This window comes from Buteo buteo, chromosome 10 (genome assembly GCF_964188355.1).
Source record: "Buteo buteo chromosome 10, bButBut1.hap1.1, whole genome shotgun sequence".
In the NCBI taxonomy this organism is placed as follows: Eukaryota; Metazoa; Chordata; class Aves; order Accipitriformes; family Accipitridae; genus Buteo; species Buteo buteo.
This window is the reverse complement of record NC_134180.1, coordinates 43,426,656-43,450,937: the sequence shown is the minus strand read 5'-3', so window position 1 is coordinate 43,450,937 and position 24,282 is coordinate 43,426,656.

The following is a 24,282-nucleotide window of genomic DNA, read 5'->3' as shown; positions in this document are numbered from 1 at the left end:
GATGGGAAGGGGGGTGTTTCCAAATGTATGAAAGCGCAAAAGACACCTTTTTTTACCTCTTTTTTTACATTGAGAACAGGAGTCATCCTCTCTTGTTTGACCCGCAGCTGATCTCTATCAGTAGCTGAAGACCAGGAGGTCCATGACAGCAGCAGCATCTTCTTCACGAGACACAACTACGTGCAGCGGGGTGTGATTTGTGTTCAGGCTGTTTCAGACTCTCCATTTTTTGCCACTGATACTGAAGGAGCTGGCAGGAAAGCAGGTTTGTTAAAATTCAGCTCAGACCATCCTCCCTGACAACTGAGGGAGAAAAGTTAGGCTGGAAAACCTCCATGCCACTGAATCATTCGCCTCCCTGCATCACAGAAGGGGCTCTCCTGCAGGAGAAACGTCTTTCCTTTAACTGAGAAAAGAACAAGCAGAAAAAATCACAGACATCCTTCATAATAAATATCATAACAGGAGAAAGGCATGAACTCCTTACTTTTCCCTTTATAGGTCCCATTAAAAGCATGCGGCTGCACACGTTTCCTCCCATTTTGGAAGGCGCTCAGTACTCGGAGAGGCCAAGTGCATGGTCTTGGCTCCAAACCCCACAAAATTAATTGCAACAATAATTTCGTTCAACAGCCCGTGGATGAGGTGCATGGGAAGGTCAGTGGTGGAAAGGACACAATGCACACACAAGCAGGTATAAAAACATATCCCTGCCCTTCGTTATGGGGGTCTGCTCCGGCACAGGGCCCTCTGACTCCATATCCCACCAGCATGAGCTCCCCACCGGTGGGGACCAGCCCTCCTTGGATGTCCTCCTGCTTGCCTCTCCTTGCGTTCTGGACTAGCTGCCTTGAAGGCTCTAAGTCACTTAGACTTTATTTTTATTATTATCATTATTATTATTATGGCACTTTCACTCTAAGCCTTATTTTCAGTTTCTTACAGCTTCCCAAGGTAATTAATTTGGGGGCTGGATGTTTCACGTTTTCAAAGTCAAATATGTGAAGGGTTTTTTAATTTCAGCTGGTTTTGTTTGCATGTGAACATTTAAAGAAAAGCCGTGGATTAGCAAATAAACCTTTATAAAGAAGGTCTTGGAGAGGTTTTTCATGTTAAATTATATTTACTAGTTTTACTTTACAGCCTATCTGGTTTCATTACGAATTCAAAAGGATGCTGATGAAGCAGAAAGCCTTGAGAAAGGAGCATTGGAAAGTATACAAGCTCTTGTTGTTTCTTCCTATAATGAAGGAAGGACGAAGCCCCAGGGAGTGTGATCCAGGGACCCATTGGTGACAATGTGGACCAGGGCTGCTTTGCAACCCAAAGCCATTAAGGGCCAGGAATAGGATTAAGTACCTGGCCCTTGGCTCCGTCGCAATGTTAACAGCTCAGTGTAAATCAATTATCTCATGCTGGCCTAAAAATAAGCATTGGAAATTATTTGCAGTGCTGAACAGGGTTTTGCTTCCTCCTCACACTTAGTCATAAAATTTTTTAATCAATATTAATGTTATAAACCCAGGCACGTTTCTGCCTTGTGCAAAGAAGCAAAGCACGGACCTATTCTACACAGGGAGCACGGCTCTTGGTGGGTACCTGCTGCGGGGTGGAGGACATGCAGTGCTGTATGTTGCGTTAGTTGCCATGGTAAGAGCTCCTTTTTCTTCTTCAACTGCAGAGGAAGTTGTTTCCAAACCCCACATTAATTGCTGCCACGCTCTGCAAGGCGCTGAGCCATCCTCTCGACGTGGAGCTGCTCTGGCTGCCAGCCCCTGGACTCACAGGAGAGGAGAGAGAAGCCAGCACGGTTGCTTCCGGATTAGACCAACTTGTGTAGAGTTTGTTTAGATCTCTGGCAAAGTTTGGGGCTCCTTTCTACCAAGCACAAGGTGGCAGCTGTATCTTGACGTGTAGCTGTTAGGTCAGAAGTTTAATGCAAACACAGTATGTGTGCTAACCAGCTTTTATATATATATTCATTCTTGATTTTCATTGTTTCCCAACTATAAATAAAAAATTGTTACCTGCTCTACAATACTGATACACTAGTAATAGTTGAATACCACTATAAATCATTATTAATTATTCATTGAGTGGTTGTGCACTTAAAAAAAATAATGGCCCAGGACTCTCTGAGTGGCGGTGTTGGATTTACAGTGCATTATCTGCCAATTAATTGGAAGATGCTTTCAGTGCAGAAAAGCAAAGACTGTATCACTTTATTTTTTGATGGGGAAAAATTCCACAAATCAATTTAACATTAATATTAAACTTGCTGTGAATAAACATTTCATTAAAGTGAAACTTGATTTTTCATGTTAGCACATCCATTTACTTTTCTGCCAGTCTGTTATAAAAACATGGAAATCATCAGTGAACAGTGCTTTACTGAGGACTTGCTATGGAGCGGTCCTCTCTCATGCCAGTCCAGCTCCTGTAAATCCCTACTTCAGTGGGGCTGCAGGAACACAGTGTATTCTGCAGGAATCCACGACGGACATGCAATACAAATATGAAACAAATACATTTTTGGTCACGTTCAGGCTTCATGTGTGCTTGGCAATCCCCAGCATCTGACAGGCTTGTCACAGCTGAAAATATTGCTATGATTTCTCAGTGAGCACATCTGGGGACGTGCGCGGGGACTGCGTGCCACCAAGTGCTCAGCAGGGCTGAGGCTGCACCAAAGGCTCGCTGCCTGCCTATTCATCACCAGATGGGAAACCACCGCTGTCCTTCGGCTGCAGAGAAGTGAGGTTATTTGTGACACCAGCAGCACCTACGTGCAGTTCCAGAAGTGTCACACTGCTTCCCATTGCGCTTCCCTTGCTAACGCCGTGATCCAGGCCAGTCATCCTAGGTTTTGACTTTCTGAAGACTCAACCTGGTACGAGACGTGTTTGCTCAGCTGCAAAGATGTGCTGAGCCAGCTTCAGATAGTGTTCATCCACTTGGATGCAGGGATGTATTCTCCAGTCTTACCCATTATCCATCACCCCTCAGGTCCCAGAGCACACAGAGGTGGGCAGAAGAAAGGATGGGGGTCCCAGCCCGGGGTGGTGAGGCTGCCGGCTGCGCGTGGCTCAGCCCTGGGTGCAGCTTTAAGAGGGAGAAAAATGAGGACAGTGAAAGCCTGTATGTGCATAGCAAATTTTCAGACGTACAGGCACCAACTTCCCTGTATCTGCGAGTACAGAGTGCCATCCAACCCTGCCTGTGCTGCCCTGGGCTGAGGGCACGGGCTGGCTGGGGCTGGAAGCTTTGCCCCCCTCAAAGCTCATAGAGATGCTCTTAGGTGTAAGCGACGTACAGGAAATATTCCTGCAGAAACCCGCTGGACTGTTCATAAAATTAGAAATATATTCTCAGTTTTACAACGTCAAAGCTTCAGCCTTGTGTTTTCACCTCTAATTTCTGTATAAATATAGAAGCTGTTTTCCTCCAATTTTTTTCAGCTTAATTTAACTTTTATTGAATTGAGTAAGGAACTAGCCTCATTCCCTCTAATAGGGAATGTAGACCATGAAATGAGTTCCAAGGGCCTTTCCAGATGGAGAGGGGAAAAAATACATATATTATAAAAAATTCAGGTTATGTGGTTTCCACAGTTTCAAAAATAAAGCCTTGCAAATATATTTAGTGCAAAAAAGGGGGGGGGGGGGATCAGAATATGTCAGTAAAAATTACCTCTAAAAGGGAGCACTAAAGGGTGAGATTTTGTATTTTAGCAGTAACTGCATCCAAGGCACTGGGGAACACTGCTCGGATTCCACACTCTGGGATAGGCAGGGAAAACCGAGTTGTGGGCAGAGGAGGGGCTGCCAGACCTTTTGCAGGCGCAGCGCAGGACCCTTCTCTTTTGGGGGTCCTGTAGCAGCAGGGTCAATTATTCTCCCTTGATCTACCCAGAAAGACACTACATTTTCCCAGTTCATGTTTTGAAAAGATCCTGTGTAAGGACTTCCCTGCCTTGCCAGTGGTATCTTCATTATTTCCAGCTCATCTTCCACTGGAAATCTTGAAATCTTGCTATTACAGTCAATTTTGTGGGGGTAGAAAGAGCCTGCAAGGCGCTCTGAAAGCTATGCAATTCCAGAGTAACATATTCCTTATGCCTAATAAAAAACTAGATAACTATGTCTTATGCAGCTTTCTCCATTTTAGCTGATTTTAGACTACCTAATGGAATTTTCTTTTTTTTTTTTTTTTTTTTCTTCTTCACTTCAGCAGTGCAGTGGCATGGGGGCCAGGGAGGACGGGGGCCGTGGCTCTGTGGGTGGCTTGCACCCACTTGCCTGGGAGTTTTATTATTGGATGTCCTAACCTACCTTCAAAAACTTCCACACATCAAAAGTTCAGCTGAACCATTTGAAACGACCCACGATCTCTCCAGCCCCCAGCCCCCCTTTTCTAATGCCTTGCTCACAGCAGAGACTGCAGAAACACCCCGAACTCAGCCCCAGGGGGTCAGTGACACTGTGGCCTTCACTCTCTTACCTCATTCTCATGTTTCTGTACCTATACATAGCTCTGTAAAGGTATTTTTTAGCTCTACAGTCTTCTGCAGCGGTTTCTCTATTTCTGTCCATAACATCATGTCTTGATCCAGGTCCCCACTTTCTATTTAATACCATTAATTTTTTAATTTTTTTTCAACCCCTGCCATTACAGCTGCTCTTTCAAAGGGAGGGGATTTGGTTCACTGTCTCGTCTTGCACATTGAGAATAAATGCACATTTGCTTATTTTGAATGCTTGACATTATGTTAATTTTGCACATTCATTCAAAGCAACATGCTGTAGCACAATATGAAAGATGAGTGGTGCTTTCCCAGTTTCGAGCCATGCCCCAGCCACGAGCACTCCGGTTGGGATGCAGAGGGAGGGATGCTGTGGATACGACTTCCCTGCTTCGTGCCTGGCCTCGGCACCACGGGGCTATGTGGGGACACACCGGTAACCCCCAGTTTTGTGTCAGGGTTCGGATCATCAGCCCATTGATGCTGCTCCTCTTGCTTTTAAGTTTCTTTTTGTTTGTTATTGAGGTTGGAGTGGGTGTTATACATTAGTCTACTCCTCCCTGCCTGCTAAAGCCAGTATTTTGGGCTATTCCTGGCTTCTCACATAATATCATTCCTCATCCATATCGTAGCGACTCCTCCTACCTCATGGACTGTCTCCTTTATGGGCTTCAGCCCAGCACTTCGGTGGCTCACTCATCATCATGATTTAGACAAATTTCAGCTGCTCGATGATCCATCTCTGCACTCCTGACACCCTGCTGCTTATCCGTCCTGCCTTGGCAAAGGAGGGCAAGCAGGAGCTTCACTATCTTATTATTTAGTTTTTTCTAGGCTAACAGCATTTCCCCTTCATCCTCCCCCCCCCCCACCTTCCCATTTATCATTTCTGGTCAGCCTTTACCTGCAGTAACTTTCTGATTATCTATCAGTGTCTCCTGCACCCTCCTGCGCTACTCTTTATTGCTTAATTATTTTGGACATGTTTAATGGTGGTACCTCTTGCCTGTAATTTTCTTATTATCATGCAGAACATCACATACAGTTCATCTAAGAAATGCCAAGGGAATGAACTGGACATTAATTCCGTCTTTTGGCTTGTGCTCCTGATTGCACTGCTTTTCAGCAAATAGCACCCGCCTCTAAAAGGTCGCAAAACGCGGATGTTCAGCCATGGGAGAAGCGAGCTGAGGCTAGGACTGAGCGGTGGCACTGACACCCGTCTGCACCTCGGTCACACATGGGTGCCCGCTCCTGGTGTCCCCATCGCCTTCCCGCACCCCCCAGCCTCCTTCAGGTTCCTGCCTGGCCACGAGGCAGTGACAGCGATTGCAGGGCCAGGTGACTATCGGAGAAACTATTCTGCTAAAGAAGAAGGAAAAATGACCAAAAATTAATAAAACTCAAGCAGCAGCGTTGGTTAGTGTTACGCGGGTGTACTTTGTCCCTGCTTGCAGGGCGAGCTGACCTCCTCCGGCAGACGGCAGCGCATGATCATCTCATCTCCAAAAGCAGTTCCTAAGCTACATTTCTATGCCACCATCACTAAAACGTCTACTATTGCTCAAAGATAAACTCGGTGGCTGTGGACAAGGCCCTCAGGCCAGGTCACCAAGCTGCCTGAAAATCTTCTAGGAGAACATTTCTAGAAGGTAAAGTTTCCTTTATCATAGCATCCCGCATTGAACTGTATCAACAGCTCTTTTTCCCAAATTGTAACCTACAGCATGGCACCTGGAGTCCTAAATGTCACCGGATTTCTCCTACATCTCCCCCCATTATTGAAATCGCTGTAGCTGCGGCCATTTGGATCCCACCGGTGGGATTGCTCTGCTCGGGGCCAGTGCTGCTCCTCTGCCTGTCCCGCACACCAGTGCGGGGAAAACACAGTAGTCTCCTCCTCCTCCCTGCTCTGCCATAGCCGATGCTGATATGCCCTCCTGCCCACACACCTTTGGAGATACTCCTTGGTGCCTTCAGCCCCTCCATTCCTCGATGGCCAAACTCTGCAAACGGGGAATTTTGCCCAGCCTTACCCACCCGGCAGCAGCAAGAGCAGGGCAGGGAGAAGAGGGAAGAGAGGACATGCTGTAAAAGGCATCCATGGAGAAAGAAAGCTCATTTGCTTATCTGAAAGATAAGGAGGCTTTTTGCCATTGAAATTTCTTATCAGAACATGTCTTGTTTTGCAGTAGCACACAACTGTCTTTCACACCAAGGATAAATATGGTGTTAAATGGGATGCTATGACCTACATTTTATGTATATTACGTCCCTTATGCTGATAATGAGCAGAGAAACCTTGATATATTATCACTTACTAGGCAATATTTTTCCCTACTTCTCTCCTCAGGATGTTATATAGCATTTCTGGAACAAGATGCAGTTTCTTCAACTTATGTGAAATATTGAACCTTCTGCAAACATTATCATTTAAAAAACTACCAAGGAACACACTTTGATAAGAAAGTTTCCATTTTTTAGTTTGAAAGCGCTCATGAATTTGCAGACAAAAATACAGATTGCAAAAATAACAACAGCAGCCACATTGTCCTTCTTCACATTATTTCTGTTCCAGCTCTGGGGATCCCCAGGACTGACTGGTGCTGGGCCCTGTACAAGCCCTGAGCTGCAACAAGGACAGCCATGGAAAGCTGGAGAAATCCCGGACATCTGCTCCGAAACACTTATGCTTTCTCCTAGACTGCCTATTTTTTTTCACCTGACGGCCAGCTCTCACGTCCCTCTCCATGGGGAGCACTGAGCTGGGGGGCTGAGCAACAAAAAAATTACACATTTAAAAGTTGGGATTGAGCGCGGTGTGCCCAATCCTTACCACCGCCGCTCACCGGGACAAGGCTTACAGCCCGGCCGTGCCATCAGGCGAACGCACGTGCTGCCCATGCACTCTGGACGGGGACTGGAGCCGGCACCTGCGGGTCCAGGTGAGGCAGAAGCTGCAGGAGAGAAATGAGAGCAGACACGTGAGCATCGCTGTCGTTGTCCTAACGCAGTGGCAGTAAGGACTGGCATCCTCCATGGCACATGCCGGCCTCCGGGCAGGGCTCCCTGGCTGCCTCTCCAGCGCCGGCTGGAGCACCCAGTTTCCACCACGGGCTCCCCAGTCCCCACACAGCCCGACACAGTGCTCATCACAGCCCTGAACTCCTTTAGCTGGGACTTAGCCAAGATTATTGATATATTTTGATTTATCCTGTGCGTCTGGTCTCTTTCCAGCACTTGAATAGCTGTCCTTAGTACACAGACGAATGTGCTTGACCCTGAGATCCGAGCAGTGCCCCAGATGCCTGTGCCCATCTGCTTTCTGTAGGATGGCAGCAGGATGAAGCACAAACGAGCACAACTCTTGAAGGGTACAGGAGACCCACCCAAAGACCAGCCCAGTGTCTCCAGGTAGCCCAGCGTCAACCAGGACCAAGAGCAGACCCTTGGTGAGGTCTCCATACCTGGAACCCCTGTCCTATATGTCCCCACATATGATCTTGGCCAACCCAGCTGGCCACACACATCTCGATGCTTGTGAGTGCAGAGAACAGGTGAGCGAGAATGAGGGAAATCAGCTTTCCTTGCTCCAAGTCTCACGCTGTGTGGTGTTAGTGTAGATGCAACTTTAATCAGGCTTCGTTAGCTGCAGGCTCCTGCACTCCAGCTCCTCCTGAAATTGGAAAGAAGATTCTGTCTGCTCAGCTGCTCTGATTCCCAGGCCAAACCATCATCTGTGTAGAGCTCAATACCTTCTACAGCTTCAAATATATCATGCTTTTTTCCTGGAAGCATGAAAGATGGATGCACTGGTAAATGTGACGAATGAATTCAGGCATCGAAAAAAAGCTCCCAGCAACTGCAGCCCATGGAGAAATCACGTACACTTCAAACTGCTGGAGCTTTACAAAGGAAGCCATGGTCAGTCCTCCACAGCAGCAATCACTTCTGGTCCTACATACACATGACTGCACATACATGGGAGATCCTTATCTCATGCAATAGCCACTGATGGTCAGAGACCAGGTTTGGGAACAGAGGCTGGCTGGTGCCTGAGCACCCATCCTGCGTGTGCGAAAGGAGAGGAGGGGTGAGTCCTTCTGCAAGAGGCAGCCTGCAGCCAGCAAGGGGGGCATCATCGTGTCCCTCACTGCATGCAAAACGAACTGTGTTAAAAGGAGCCTCTTCAGCGTGACATCTCTCCATAGACAACATTTATTTGGTCAAGATGGAGAGAGAAACCACCTACGGAGCACTTTATAAAGTTTGCTTTGTGCAAAAAACATTACTGATGAATAAACCATTTCCTATCGCTCTGTCACTGCTCCACCCCAGTTCCTTTCCCCAGACCTTACAAACTTGCTAAGCATATTCTTTACAGGGATTATTACAGACTGTGTTCGGTATTTCATTTTCTCTCTCTCGTTCTTTAATATAGAGAAGTCACCCTGACTGGCATTGAGTTTTCCCAGTTCGCCACCCATGGACCCTCCTTGCTTTTCTCTTGCAGCCAATGGAGCACTGTGGCACATTCTGCGCAGGTTCTCACACTGGCACCCGGACTGGGCTTAATAAATGACCATGCACTTCCCAGCAGACAATCCATTATCCCTTGCAGTTATGCCCACATTTCCCTGAGTAATTGACCTGAACCCTTGGTGCTGTCCTCATTTCATTCCAGCTTGGTATTTATCCTCTGATTTCATGTGACATAATCCATCACAGTTCTTGAGTTTTCTTCCAAACCTGGGGTATATCTCTGGTTTGACCGGCTTCTCACAGCATGTGGCTCTTTTTGATGTAACTCCCCATCTTTTTCTGCCTGTCTTTTTAAACATTTTTTATTCCAAGTCATGTCCAAAGTACTGTGTGCCTCCCAAAACTCCAAAGCTCCCGTTGCCTGGCACATGGTAGTTGCCGTCAGGATTGTTCTCCTGGATCCCCCCAGGGTCTGTCCCCGATGTTGCTGTCACAACGTGTTCTACCTGAGGCTCCATCAGCCCTCAGGGATGGCAGAGATTGCTACAGGTTCATTTTCCTTTCAGATCCTCGGGTCTTATACCCAATTGGAGCGCAATACCTCTCAAATTCCCCCAGGACCCTGGCTCAGTTTGGTGCACCTGCAGGAACAAATAGAAAACTCTTGAACTCGGTAGCTGCCGAGGGGCTGGCAGAGGCAGCTGCCTGCCCCTGCCCTTGGCTCCGGGCCGAAGGAGAGGCACCGCTCCAACACCCGCCAGGCTTTTTCCTCCTATTCCTGCTTAAGCACTTGGCTTCTGCCTCTTTCCATTGGAGGTTTTTACTTCATCTCCTGTTATTCCTTGCACAACTGTCAACCGGGACTTGGGAGGCTGCAGGGAGGGTCCCAGGAGCCCAAGCTGCAGTTCTGATTCTCTCACAGTTGCACGACGTCTTCCCCAAAACACCTTTAACCAGGACGTAAGGCATTTACAGGACAAGTTCCAGCATCACAGGATTGGGTGCAACCAAAGTGGGTTTGTGCAGTGCAGATGTCTATTCCTGTCCGTTCTCACTCCTGCCTAATTTTGAGTGGTATATAATTAATATCAGCAGCGCCCCAAACAGCAACTCCTTATTCATTTCTAGATAGACCAAAACTGATAGCTTGGCATAAAAATGTGAATGTCCTAATGAAATGATCCTTTTTCTGTTAATCACTTGTCAGAGTCCCACAGATGTTGTCAGTGGACAATTTTTAAATCTGCCACATTACTGAAACACCAGCTATGCTAAACCAAAGGAATATATTCCTCAGAGATAAGAAGTTCCTATGTCTGGTGAAGCCCAATGCTGCAGGCACTTTCTGTTCAAAGTATTCAGTGCCATGAAGAGTCTTCGCATTTGAATTAGAAACAACTGTAATCTGACCATCCTTCTTTCTCTTTTTCACACCACTCTTGATGAGAGAACAGGGGAATATTTTTCAATGGATAAAACAGTATTCACATGCTGGAATTATGATATCTTTTTCCCAGAAGACTGATTATAAGAACTCTATTATTCTCCCCACCACGCCTATGCCTGCTCAGATGAATGTTAATTAATGCGATAGGTTACGTAAAATGAACAGTACATTTTAGAACAGCACCTTAGTGATTACATTTATTTCCCTGACAAAAGGAAAAGAGAAAATGCTTTAAAGAGTCAGAGCTGAGCTAAGTAGGCAATTCGCAGGAGCAGAATTTGGAAGTCCCTCCTGAAACGCCAGTGATTGCTACCCCATCTCTAACTCTCAGCATAAACGGCCCCACCGTGAGATATCACACCATCTTCCACACTAAAAATAAAGGTGTATGAACACTAGGTCCCTTAAGTGCCTGGAAAAGCCCAACAAGCCCAGAGCAGAGAACGGACAGACCGTGACATGTAACCAAGCCCCACAGTCATCAGTATTTACCTGGGGACCGCAGGATCAGTGCAGGGCTGGGAGGGTGGACATGGACTTCAAGGACAAAAAAAGCACCATTGTAGCAGAGGGATGGTTGGCTGCAGAGGGATCACTAATGAAGCTCCTCAAAGACCCCAGGTCCTGGTTTCCATTTAACTCAGCATTATAATTTATGGCCCTGGCACAGAAAGAAGAGCGTGTCGATGGCTGAACATTGCCAGGCTGCATCCAACACAAAGATGGAAGAATTGGGATGCCCTTAAGGACTGGGTAAAGCATGCACTTCAGGACTTAAAAAAAAAAACACAAACGCAACCCCAAAAAAGAAGTAATTCTGCTGTAAGTACTGAACTTTGCATTTGGAAAGGCAGGAGGGATGCCTCCCAGCTCCACCATCCTCTGCACCCCGAGACCGGGAACAGCTGCTTCCAGCCAGCCTTCAGCAGAGTCAGGCAGTAAGGACACAGGTTACCTGTACTGGTACATGCAATTCCAGGAACAACCTTTTAAATTCATCATTTAAAACCGGCAGCAACTCAGATCTTTCAGGACAGGGAGATGAAAACTGGCTGCAACCGCTGTCTCTCCGCTCTGGACGGAGCGAGCTGCTGCCAGCATTTTAAAGCAGTAAGTGTCCCCTGCTCAGGGCAAGGTGTCACCGCTAGCCATCGAAGCTGCCTCCTTCTCCCCCCTGCCCTTATGCAACCAGGCTGCTCTCTAAATACGCAAATTTTTTTTTACTACAAGTAAGTTTTATCTTTTTTTTTTAAATAAATAATTTATTAAAATATTTAAAGAATATTTATAATTTCTTTAAAGTCTTTTCAAGTCTCGCATCTCTAATTATTCATGGCCTGCTTAAACTAACTCATCATTCCTTTGGGGTGTTGTGTGCCCCGCTTTGAGGACACTGAGCTGTCTCAACCGAATTAGACCCTTTGCTTATTACCTACCCAAATTCGATAAGACTGTAGCATAGATGCAATGCTAACTTAAATGTACGGGGGTTATTGTTGGGGTTTTGTTTTCCTTTACAAAAGGATGTTTGAGTCAAGGTGGGGCTGGGCATCCTCTGCAGCCCCTCTCCCCTGCAGCTCACCGGGCAGACCCACTTTCCCATTTTACAGCAAAGCAGGACCTGTCGCAGAAGGCTCATTCTCAAGAAACCTCAGATGCTTCAAATGACTCTGAAGTGATGCAAAAAATGTTCTATGTTTACTAAAATTTCCCAGTTCTTCTTGTCTCTTCCTTTTCTTGAACGTCTTAAGCATCTACGACAAGTATTTCTTCAAGCTTCTTCTTGATCAGGGGCTTAATCCAAGAGCAAGAGATGAAAAAGAGATTTGGGTCAAACCCTGCAAGTATCATGCTTATTCAATCAGAGCACAAAAATCAGCATCGCGACACAGTTCAGCTAATTCATCCCTAACCAAAGCAGGCGAGGTTTTCTGAAAATTAAGTATCAGATATATAAACTATATACAATCAATCCATAAAATAAACGTGAGATGCAAAGCCTCACTCAGCTTAATTGAACAAATTCAAACAACAAACACAGCTGAAGTAATCTTTTCCATTTTACAGACAAGCCTTGAGTAGGAAAAGAAACTACATTTTCTGCATAAATTATTGGTTGTGAATTATTCTCTCACTTTCATCTTGGATCCTTTCCAGGGATTCGATTTAATTCTCACTGACGTCAAAGAGAGCCTTTCCTTCTCCTTCATTGAGAACCGGCTCTGGCTCCCCCTCAATAAAAAGAGTTGTGAAGAGCAGCACTCACAGTTCAACCAGCGAAGCCAAATCTGGAGCCTGGCAAGGTCAGCAGGTTTGGTGTAAGGGGAGCCCTATGCACTGCTGCTGTTTGTCTGCAGATTCCTGAAAAGAAAATCCATTTTGACTATACCAGCCCTGCCTGGAGAGGTTTTCCCTGGCTTCCAGGAAAATCACAAGGTTTAGGTAGAAGCATTCCTTTTTTAATCACTCACTGTTATATCACCTGTGCTGCCTATATACTCTGAAACTTAGAAAAGAGATTATTTGTTTCCTGTCTTATGCTTTGCTTAGGGAGCCTTGAAGGATGGCAGTGCATGCCCTTGCTGAACTCTTCATACCAGCTACTCCCTCCCAGTGGGGCTGATGCTCTTTGCATCAGTTAACAGCACCAAAGTCAGACCCAAGGATTTATTTAGCATCCCATTTTCAGACCACGCTTTGGTCTATGCCACTTGGCTCTGCTTTTGGAAAACTCTCAGCCACTCTTAGCAAAAGCGCTGGCAAAGCTTGAAGGTGTCAGCCCAGCGGAGGGGCTCGCTCCTGCCTGGCTGCTGCGTGCAACCTGAAGGCACCTACATTTTCCTGTGCCCAGCAAACACACAATTACACAAAATCCAGAAGCTGTTAGTCATTTTTACTTATCTCTTGCTCTGACATAGCTCTTCCTTTCCCCTGGGAAATCAGAGATACTGGACTCTGCCTTGTATAAACAAAACCAGGGAGCACCAGCGTTTAACTGGGGTTTATGAAGTATACCTGAGATTCTCACCCTGGCTTGACTCAGGGTGAGATCTTCTGGCCCCCAGTGCCCCAGTGCAGCCTCTCAGCCTGTTATATACAATTTCAGGATATAATCCTCCACAGACACATACAACCCTTGGGTGGGGAAATGCACGCACACACACACACACACGCTTGTGCATCTGGACCCAGAAAAGGTCAGAGAACTCTAAATCTTGGGGTTTCCTGCCTGTAACCTCCTGCCTCATCTCCACTCTGTGATGTGTTTTCATTAACATTATGCCTTTTTCTTTTACCTCCCTCCCAATGAATCTGAAGTTAGACACCTGCATTTGTACATGCACATCGATCTAATTCCAATACATGAAAATACCTGGCAGCACTGGTTCCAATTATTCACATCGCCTGTAGCCAAATCCACCCCGTAAAATATCTCGGCACCTTTGGGAGCACGTTACTCATTTCATGGGCTTAGGGACCAGGTTTGGGTCCACAAGCCCAGGGAGGTGGGCTGCCATGCTCTGCCAGCCTTGTAAAGCAATCGGCAGTCATTGCCACCTGAGAGTTCCCCCCATGATTTAGGTTTGCTCATCAAAGGCTTTTTCCCCTGCAAACACAGGAATTGATCCACGTCTTGGGGCTAAAGCAATGAACTAATTTCAGCAAAAGGGAATCCACTTGTTGCAGCACTGTTTCTGATTGGCTCTTAGTGTCCCAAAACTACCCCTGGGCAAGCAGAAGATCCTAATAGTCCAATTAGATAAATTAAAAGCAACACCTTAGAGGCTTGCGGGCAGAGTCTGAGCAGTCTACATGTAATTAACCCTAAACTGAACCGTGTGAGATACCAAACCCAACTGAGTCCAAGTACTTCAGCTGTTACGCCATTAGCATCTTCAGCAGTCACATCGATATCCTGCGTTGCTGCTGGCCTTTGCTTCAAGTTCACATCTCTCCTCTGTACTTCAGGAGACTGAGTCTCCCAGCTGAAATTATATTTTCTCCTATTTGTTTCTTCCTCCAGCTTGGTCCCACCACTGCAGCCCCCCCGCCCCCGAGCCCCAGCACCCAGGGTCACATGCCCTAGCAGTGGGAGGTAAAATATTGATCCACTCGGGTGCTTTCTTCTTTGCAGTTGTATTTTTGGCTATTTCTTTTTCTGCTTTTATCAGCTCCTGCTCTCATAGCTGTATGAGTGCTCTTCTGTGCTGTTATTTACTGTCACAAGGAGAAGCAGAAAAAGTAAAGGAAGCAATTTTCACTTACTAATAACTTTTCCATGTCATGGACATAAGCCTTGACTCCTTTTTGAAGACTAGGGGCCAAATTATTAGTTGACATAGGATCACAAACCTCCACGGACTTCAGAGAAGTTGCAGCAATTCACATTGTCTGAAAATCCACCTGGAAATCTTTGTAGCTAATTTGGTGAAAAGCGGAGGTTTCAGCAAGTGAGAAAAGGCAGATGTTGCAGACAAATTTTATTGCCCTTTAATATTGTTGGTTACTAACTCACAGATTTCTGCTGTAAGAAACCACCTGAAATTGGTGTCTTTTTGAACTCCCCTGGGTGCATGCTTGGTGCAGCCGGTGCTCTCTGCCTGGTGCACACAACCGCTTTGGTGCATGGTGCTGCACAGTCAGCTGCATGCCCAATGAAAGGAAAGCAGGATTTTGGGGGTAGGTATCTCTTTCATTTATGATGCTATAACTGCTGGAGGATGCTGTTATCAAAACATTTAGTGGACTGTCAGGCTGTAGCCAGCACATGCAATCTGTGATGTTCAAGTGCTCAGACAATTTAAACCTGAAATTAAGAAGTTTCTAACTTTGTTCACTAACACTGTCATGTCAACAGCCATTGCTTCTGTCTGATTACATCACATGTCTGGAAAAAACAAGTGAAAGACTTAATTCCTTTCTTCCACAGACCTGAAACATTTAATGGGCGACAATGTCTCTGGTGAGGTCCACAGCCCTCGCTCCCTGCTGAAACCTGCTCCCTCTGCAGCACCTTTCTCTGTTTCTTACTGCCAAGGGAAGTCACTGGTCACCCAGCTTTTGGCAGTCAGCTCTCCTCCACTGGCATCATCTGGGTTCTCTGGGGCTTTATAGCCAGAATTGCAGTTTTCAAACACTAGGTTAGCTCCAGTAAAACCTTCTATGGATTTGTATTGTGAACATGTTATAAGGAAAGTATTTGTTAAGCTCCTCCCTAAACCAAGCCATAGCTTTACCATGGTCCTCAAAACACCTTGCAAGCTATTCATGTTCATCTTGAAGTTTCACTACATTTTGCTGAGCACCCAGGATCTAGAAGAGGTTTCTCTTCTAGGTGCACCGTTTCCATTCCCATGGGTGGCTCAGAAAAGCCCCAGGTGAGCAAGGACCCCAGGGTGGGGGACAGTGCACGACCCAATGTGCTGCATGCTGCTGGGCAACGCGCTTCACTGTCATACGCTTCTTCAAGGAATCTTCTAGCAAGCACAAGGCATACCCTCTTTCCCAACTTCATAAACAAACTAAACCTAACAAAGCCATACTTTGCGCATTATATTCAGCTTGTAGTGAGTAACCTCTAAGACAACTTAGAAAATAACCGATTAGCAGAGGACTTGATCACATTTAACAGAGGATCTGATCTCCTTGCTTTAAACACTTACCTACACACAACCACCCAGAAAAGCTCAAAGTGATAGTTTTTATGTCAGTAGCAGGGACGTAAAGAAAAGAGAATAAGAAAGCACAGGTTTCTTTCCCCCTTTCTGCTCTTGACCTCCTGAGCAGAAGCAGCAAAGAAGGCGCTGGCGCTTCTTGAAGTGTTGGGGTCACCAAGAGCTTCGAGGGCTCCTCGGCTCTCCCCCGAGCACCTCTGCAGTGGGCAGCTTCGTACCATCCAGCTCCACTTGCTAAATGTCATTGATATCTGACTGTGTAGCCTTGGTATCTTTACAGCACAAGTGAAAAAGTGCGCGAGTGACAACTTTGCACTTAACACATCATTTCATGGTGCACATCGGACCTCGTGACCCTTAGCACTAGCTTTTGGGGCTGGTGGGAAGCAGATCAGACTCTGTTGTGGTTCACGCCTTGCCAAGGGGTTGCATGCGCTGTCCTTAGTTACACAGCCTGCAGAGCCCCAGCAGAGGCTGGGGGGGCAAAGGTGGCAAGGCAGGAAAGATGCAGCTCCTGTGCCTCTGCACTTGTCACGGTGCATGAGTCACATCAGCCTCTTCTAGGGAGCAAGTTGAATTTCCATGGCTAGCAGCTAGAAATAAATGCCTTTTCAACTGATGAACTAAACAAATGCGTGCAGCAGTTGTTTGGGAGAAATGTGGACCTGCTGTATTGCCCTGCAAAGCCCACTCTGGCACTCAAAGTACATCAAGAAATAACTCCAGGAACCAGAATTCTGAGTTTCTGTCATCGTTTCTTATTACATAGAATTCAAACCACTTTAAAACTACTGGCAGAGAACTACTAAGACCGATGACTCACCGGCAGCCACTCAGCGGTCAAGCTGTTTGTCTGGGAGGCGAGAGGTAGCTCAAGTGCCTCCTGGATTGAGAGCTTCAGCATCCAGCCCAGAGAATAACCGTGCCCATCAGCTACCGGCTCAGCCCATCCATCGGACATCAGCCTCACACACGCCATGATCGCCATCCCAAGACGGGCTGACCTGCAAGCCCAGACCTGACCGACCTCCGGAGCGATGGAGCTGAAGCAGCCACTCGCCTTAAGTGGGTCCCAAAGACGCCTGCAAGCCCTTTGTACCTGGGCCACAGCAGAGCGAGAACAGCCAGGTTGCACGCTCCCAAATGATGGTCCAGCCTGCACTGTGGTTTATTTTAAACAAAGGTTTCAGCATGAAACCTGCTGTAAAACAGAGCAGCTGGATTTGCACAGGGCAGAACATTAAAATATAAACATCTTGCTGTGGAGGCCTGAAAGAATTAAATAGTTCTTAATGCCTAACTTGTATTAGCTAAGAGAGAGAGAGCACAGTCTTCCTCTCACAACCCACCAGGTCAAATTCCAGCTTTCCCTAGAAAAACAAAGTTCCTTTACTCTGTTTTTCTGAGTAACGATCAATAAGTCTGTTATTATCTGGCTAAGGGGAAGGCTGACAAGTCAAGCTTAGAAACATTGACATTCTTGCTTCAAAATAAGGCAACTGCCAATTTAACCCCATGGAAATATTGATGCTTGCAAAAAAAGCACGTATTTATTCTGTCTTATTTTGTGAAAATGTAATTACTGTGAGATGATAATACCAGGCTGAACAGGGGCAAGCAGGCAGACGCTTTGTACTGACCCACACAGCAATCTCAAAAACATCATCAAATGGCCAGAAGTCAGGCATTCAGTCTGCCACAGGGAAGAAAATTAAGTGCTGTCGTGTAGTCACTGTGGCTTTTGCCTTAGTCTAATACCTTAATCTTCTTTTCTGAAGTCCAGCTCCTAATTTTTAATTATGTCTCCATTTTTTGCCCTGATTTTCTCTGCCCCAAGGTCTTGCCAAAGAGCCTCTTCATTGAGTCCTGGAACCAGGACATAAACCAATAAAGGACAAACCTGAATGAGCAGTTCTCTGGGCTGATGCCTGGTTTCCCCTGGACTGGTCCCACACAAACCAAGCTGCAGCAGCAGCCCCACCACAGCCTGGGGCGATGGGGACCCCTCTGCAGCTGCTTCTTCAGAGCCCCTGCAACAGCTTCTCTGTTCAGGAATCTCACAAAACCAAAATAATCCGTGTCTTCCTTGATACGTTTGTCCAGGTAAGTGGGAGAGAAAGGAAAGAGAAAATCAGAAAGGCCCATAGGCAGCATGGCAAGAGGGCACTGCATTGTATATAGCCATGTATCATATATAACAACCAGTATCACATATAGCCCCACACGCTCATGGCAGAATGCTTGCAGCCCTGTGTGACAGACTCGCTGCCTCTGCGTAGCTGTTAGAGGACAGCTAACAGCAGGGTCATTCCTGTCCCTGCCCAGTGCTGGCAGAGAAGCAGCCGTGGGCATCCTTGCCCCTGCCCTGCTCTGCCCGCAGGGACCGGGGCTGCCAGCAGCAGCCCTGCGCACAGCCCTCGGCACCAGCATCTCACGGGACGTGGGTCTCCCAGCCGCCATCAGAACCAAAGCCACCATTCAGCACGAGTGGGCACAGTCCTCCACTCTCTGACACCGGCTTTGTATGCCCACGTGAAAATTCATATTGGCACCAGCTGTTGCAACAGAGGAAAGAGTCAAGTGGATGCACATGCAGCTCCCAACAGCATCCCTCTGCCAGGGAGACAAACAAAACCAGGCAGGTTGTGACTACACGGCCCCAAACCCACTCTTGGTTCCGACAGATGCTGGTGGGTGGCCAGGGATACGCAAGGCTCCTCTACAGCGGGACCAGAGCATCCAGCACAACATGATCGGCAGAGCACCTTCTTCACCAATTAATACTTATTAACTATCTTCACTATAGGCTTTTCAGGCTGCACACAATTCCTTTTTTGAGTTTTATTAATAATGAAAGACCAACACGTAGACTATTTTTAGCGTACAGAATATATAGTATATTTCCATCCCTCTATAGAGCAAATTAAGTATTTGATGACAAATTCACCAATTAAGTGGGAGCAATTCAATTGACTTCAGTGGAGTTCCACTGACTTACTCCTGCTAATTCCATTAAGCAGGCTTTAGATGACATTTATATAGACAGACTTCAGCCTCCCTCCCTTAATCTGAATATATAAGTCATCCCAAGAAACCAGTGGATTATTTCAGGTGGAAAATACTCCCAGCTTTCTCTCCCAAGCAAACTTGGCACCTTACAAAGGCCATTGCCGCGTTGGAGGGTTGAAGTGTAGCAGTCAGGTCTACCGCTTATTTTAAATGATTGTTTAAAAGTAGAGTATATGAACTTTGAGCTAACAATCTTTTTCTTAAAAAAAAAAAAAAAAAAGACAGGGATACAGTTATTGCATTGTAAAGTAGACCTTTCAAGCTACAAAGCTAAGACAACAGAAGTCATAAGTTATGTTCACTTCAAAACTAACTACCTCCGCTGGCAAGGGCAGCTGTGTGAGGCAGCATCCCAATGTGGGGTGCCTGGGTACGTGAAACAAGTTGGAGGAAATACCAAACCTGGTCTGACCTTGCACCTGACAGCAAAGATAAACCCCTGCACTGCATTTTTCTGTATTTCTGTACTGGTTTTCTCACTGTGGCGCAGAGGCTCAATAGCTTTTTCAGTTAAATCCCCGAGGCTTCGCAGATTGATTTTCCCTGCCAGGGATGGGGATGGGAGAGTTGTCTTCCCAGACAGCCACCCTGCAGCACCCACACATGGCCCTGCTCACCTGCAATCCTCCTCAGTCCTTTGGCTGCCAGGTGCTGAAACGGTGATTAGAGAAACAGCGAATATTCATGGTGAAATGGTGCAAAGGGAGGGTTTGCCGGAGCCACACATGCCAGGTCCCTGTGGCCATCAGGGACCCCAAACTGCACAAGAAACACACGGTGCCACAGAGCTACCCGTAGCTCTGCTGCCGGGGGTTTAAAGGAGCTTTTGATATTAGGGAATATAGATGCAGCATCGCCAATAATTCATCACTCGACCCATTTATTTATGCACACGAGTTTTCAGACACGAATGCCCTCTGGGCAGTCCCCAGGGCACAGAGCTCCCTGGGTTTGGCACATAAGGCACACAGACTCACTGCATTTCTGTATTTTTCTTGTATGTATATTGTACAATGTTTATATCTGTATTCATAAACACACCTCAGGGTGGGGTTTGCCTTACTTTATGCCACAACAACAAAGTCCCAGTGCCGTTGGAGCTGCTGGTTTCCAGCACAACGCACAACTGAAACGCATTTTTCTCCCTTCTTCACCCCCGCGCTGATACTACCTGTGCTGGATTTCACAGCCTCCCCCGCTGCACCGACCCAAACACCCCGCACCGTCTAGCCAGGCCCTCAGCATTTCTGATGTGCACCCCTGGAGTCGGCAGTGGGCCAAATCCCACTTTCTCCGTTTCAGGAGGAGGAACTGGTGAGCAGGTACAGCGGCCGCAGCATGGGTCCCCAGCAGCCACGGCCAGGCTGCAGGAAAGACAACAGTCAAGAACAGGATCTGTCCCTGCAGCCCGCCGGGCCCCCTTCCCTAGTACCTCTGTTACTTTGCCATTGATGCCCCTTGAGTTCTGCTTTATAACCTAAAGTCTGCCCTGCTGAACCCTTTGACTGCAGCTCTTTTTCTAGTAAGCTCCAAAACAGAATAAATGGCTCTTTTACTAATTTGCAATAGGATTTTATAACTTCATTAAGTAGAAACCAAATTATGTGAGTTTCACTTGAAATCAGTTGGAACATATGAGGCTGCAGTATAAACCATTACAGATTCATCTGAAAAATTACTTTATTCCTCAAAATTATATTGAGGTCTCTCTAAATTCAGTAATGACCTAAACTAAACAAATATATTGAATACCTCCTCCTGCTGTCTCATGGTCTCAGATGGCAAAACCAGCATAACCTCAGAAATCAGATGCTCTAGCTGGAAGCTGAGCATCCCGTAGACAAGACAGTCCAACTTGAATCCACCTGACATACAGGACGTGTTCAAGGTCAGTTTAATCTCTTAGCAGTTTTGCATCCCTGAGGCCAAGAGTAAAGAAGCAAATCCATGGCCAGGCACGGCGGCTGCTGGCAGCCCAGCAGACGAACTAGCTGGCTGTGCCACTGGCTGGGGAATGTTGGCCCTGGCTGCTTGTGCCTGATGAAGTTTGCTTCCACTGGTCTGAAATCACAGTGCTGTCCTTGCTCTGAAAATCCACAAAGGCTTTAGAGCTCACGCACGGCATGTGAAAGGTGTCACTGCTGCAGATAAGTGTTTCTCAAGAACCGTAAAGGAACTATTGCTCTAGAAAAATATGTACCTCCTTCCCCTCATAAGCTTAATTTAACATATTTCACAGTTGGATAGCATCAGTTCATGGTTATGCTCACACTGGCGTCTCAATCTACCTTCTGCCAAGCCTCCTCTGCCCATGCACCAAACACCCTGCTCTAACAACACACATCATCTTGCTTGAGCAGCAAAGCTTTTCAGCATTTGTTCCTCAAAGACTAATAAAATATCTGCACCATTCATGGAGCGAGTGGCCGTGCATGCAGAGCTGGCTGGGATGCTTCAGCTGAGCCGCTCGGTGCAGCCACCTCCAAACTGAAGCATGGTGGATGTATTTCCATGGAGGCCCTTTTCACCTGGCCTGCTGCCTGAAGGAGTTCCTCACTCCTGAGACAAGTTTTTTTCTTAAAATTGGAGAAGTGGAAAAGAAGACAGCTGAATAGGAAATGCATACCAAAGTCTGTAATGAAAGCTTTCAGCCCCACATGAAGGGAAAAGCAAAGCTGTCCATTATCAATTATAAACCACTTACAGCAGAAATAAAACCAGATCACAGAAAAATCAGATCACAGAAGAGCGATTCAGCTTTTCTTCTATATCCAGCCAACACAATAAAGGGGTATTAGGATGAATGAACTAATTTTATTGCTTTTCTGTAACACCAGTTCAAACAACGGACCGTGGAGAGCGGAACCCGAAGGTCGGCACAGCCAGCACCAGGCTCTGCAATCAGCTACAGCAATTTGTAAAAATCCAGTAGAGCCCCCAAACCTACAAATATTTCCATGAAGAGCAGCAAACCCACGCTGACCAGCCTGCAGGCATTGCGATCTGCCGGTGCACAAATATCAGAAATCAGAACAATTACAAGTAGCAGCGAGCAAAGGTTCCCATCGCCTCCCCGCAGACGTGGGCAGAGCCCGGGAACTGCCCCCAGCCGCGGCAGGTCCCAGCGGCACTGCTCCTAATTACTGGCAACTTCGTCGGCCGTTAACATCAGCTTGAATTTAGGGCAAGCAAAATACCTGGCCAATTTAACTCTAAACCTGGCATCGTTCAAATGAAAAGTCATATGAAAGAAATTCCGCTGTTATTAATAACTTTTTTAGCATATTGAAGTAGAAACGGTGGAGACGTGCTGTTACCACAGAAACTGGAGGCACTGGCAGGGGCTGGAGGTGCGACTCTCCTGAGCACAGGCACGACCTCAGGCAGCTTTGCCGAGAGACCTGAGATGAAGGGCTGGCCTAAAAGCAACTTACCTTTACCTTTTATGTTAATAAACAAAAATAAATAATTATCAGTCAAAACAGGGAGGTGAAAAAGGTGGAATGAAATGCTACCTATACTGAAAAAAGCCTTAAATGTTCTTACTGTGTGTTTAAATACAGAGATTACAGTTTCCAGCATCTCTAGGCTGAAAAAGGCTGATAGCTGTGAGCTGCAGCTGGTGTCAGTGACAGCTATGGAGCTGCACACAAATGTGCTGCTGGGAAGGCAAACCCAGTTCCCAGCCCCGTGGTCGAAGGGATGAGAAAGATGGGGTGCCAGTACCCCCATCCTTGGGGAGCCAAGAGGCATGGTCCAGCTCTTCCCTCCTCTCTTATTGCCATTTTTATAGATCTCAAGCAGTGCTTCAGATCTATGACATGAAGCATAATAAAAAGTTTTTAAATATCATCTATGGTATTGTGGTCTTGTTTTGCTTTTCATTGTCCAGCTGCGCAATCCCCTGTGCATTGGATTCAAGCAGCTCCCAGTCTCTGTAGTCTGCAAATACTTCAAAAGGAAGGGCAAGGCTGTCACCTCCAGCAAGTATGCTAAGGGACTAAAGGTGTAATTGTACCAGCTAGAAACAGCAGGTACTATTGTCTGTTTGTAAGGATAAGCATCTTATTAATTTTATTTTTAATGCTTTAGGTAGTCTGTGCTCCACGCTTATTTCTATGCATACGTATAAACCGTGTGAAGATAAGCAGCAGCAGTTCCTGGGGCTGAGACCAGGTAGATGGAGATCTGCAACTCTAAGGCGATGTCTGGCTGCTTTCCCTCCTGACACCCTCCTCCCAGACAGCACGGGAGATGTGTGGCATCTCAGGATGCTGAAGAGTTTGGGGAAACTGCAGGCATCTGTGCGAAGGAGCTCTTCTGCCCAGAAGAACACACTGCTGTGGTCACCAAAGAGAGGGGACAAAGTCCCCGCAGAAGCCTGGCACTTCTGGGCTGGCGTCTGTGCTCTCCCCAGCAGTAAGACAGGGATGGCCACTGCAGGGGAGAGATAGGTGTGAAACCATTACAAAGGATGGGAGAATTAGCCCTTAGGCCTTAATTTATTCAGGAAATGCACTTCTGGAGCCACCTGCTATATTGAAATACAGCACAGTAAATTATTAGCAATATTGCTAATCACTTCCACCGGGAATTTAATTTTGTCCAGAGACAATCGCATTTTCGATGCTCAGCTCTGGCCACACTTGTTATCATTTTTTGGTTTTAAATGGTTCTTATCTCCGTTATTTCCAGATTGCATAAGGAAAGATGAACAGATGTGATCTGCTGCTCTGCTGCCCCGGGGGAGGCAGGGCTCTCCCCAAAAGCTGCCAAGGGAGCCCCGCTGCTGGGGTGAGAACACAGCACAGGGAAAGGCAGGAGCAGGCTGCTGCCCTTCATTCCCTCCCAAACACCACCACTCAGCACATGTATATTGAAGGAAGAACATAAAATATTGATTTCCATCCACAGATCTTCCGCGTTCCCGGAATATTAAGTTTTACTAACAATTTTGGAAGCTACAAGCCTTTTTATAACCTACAGCACAAGGGGCTTATCCTATTTTAATTGCATGCAAAGAGACAACAGAAGACCAATCTTAAAAAAAAAAATGGCTGAAGCACCTCAGGTCAAGAGCCAATTAC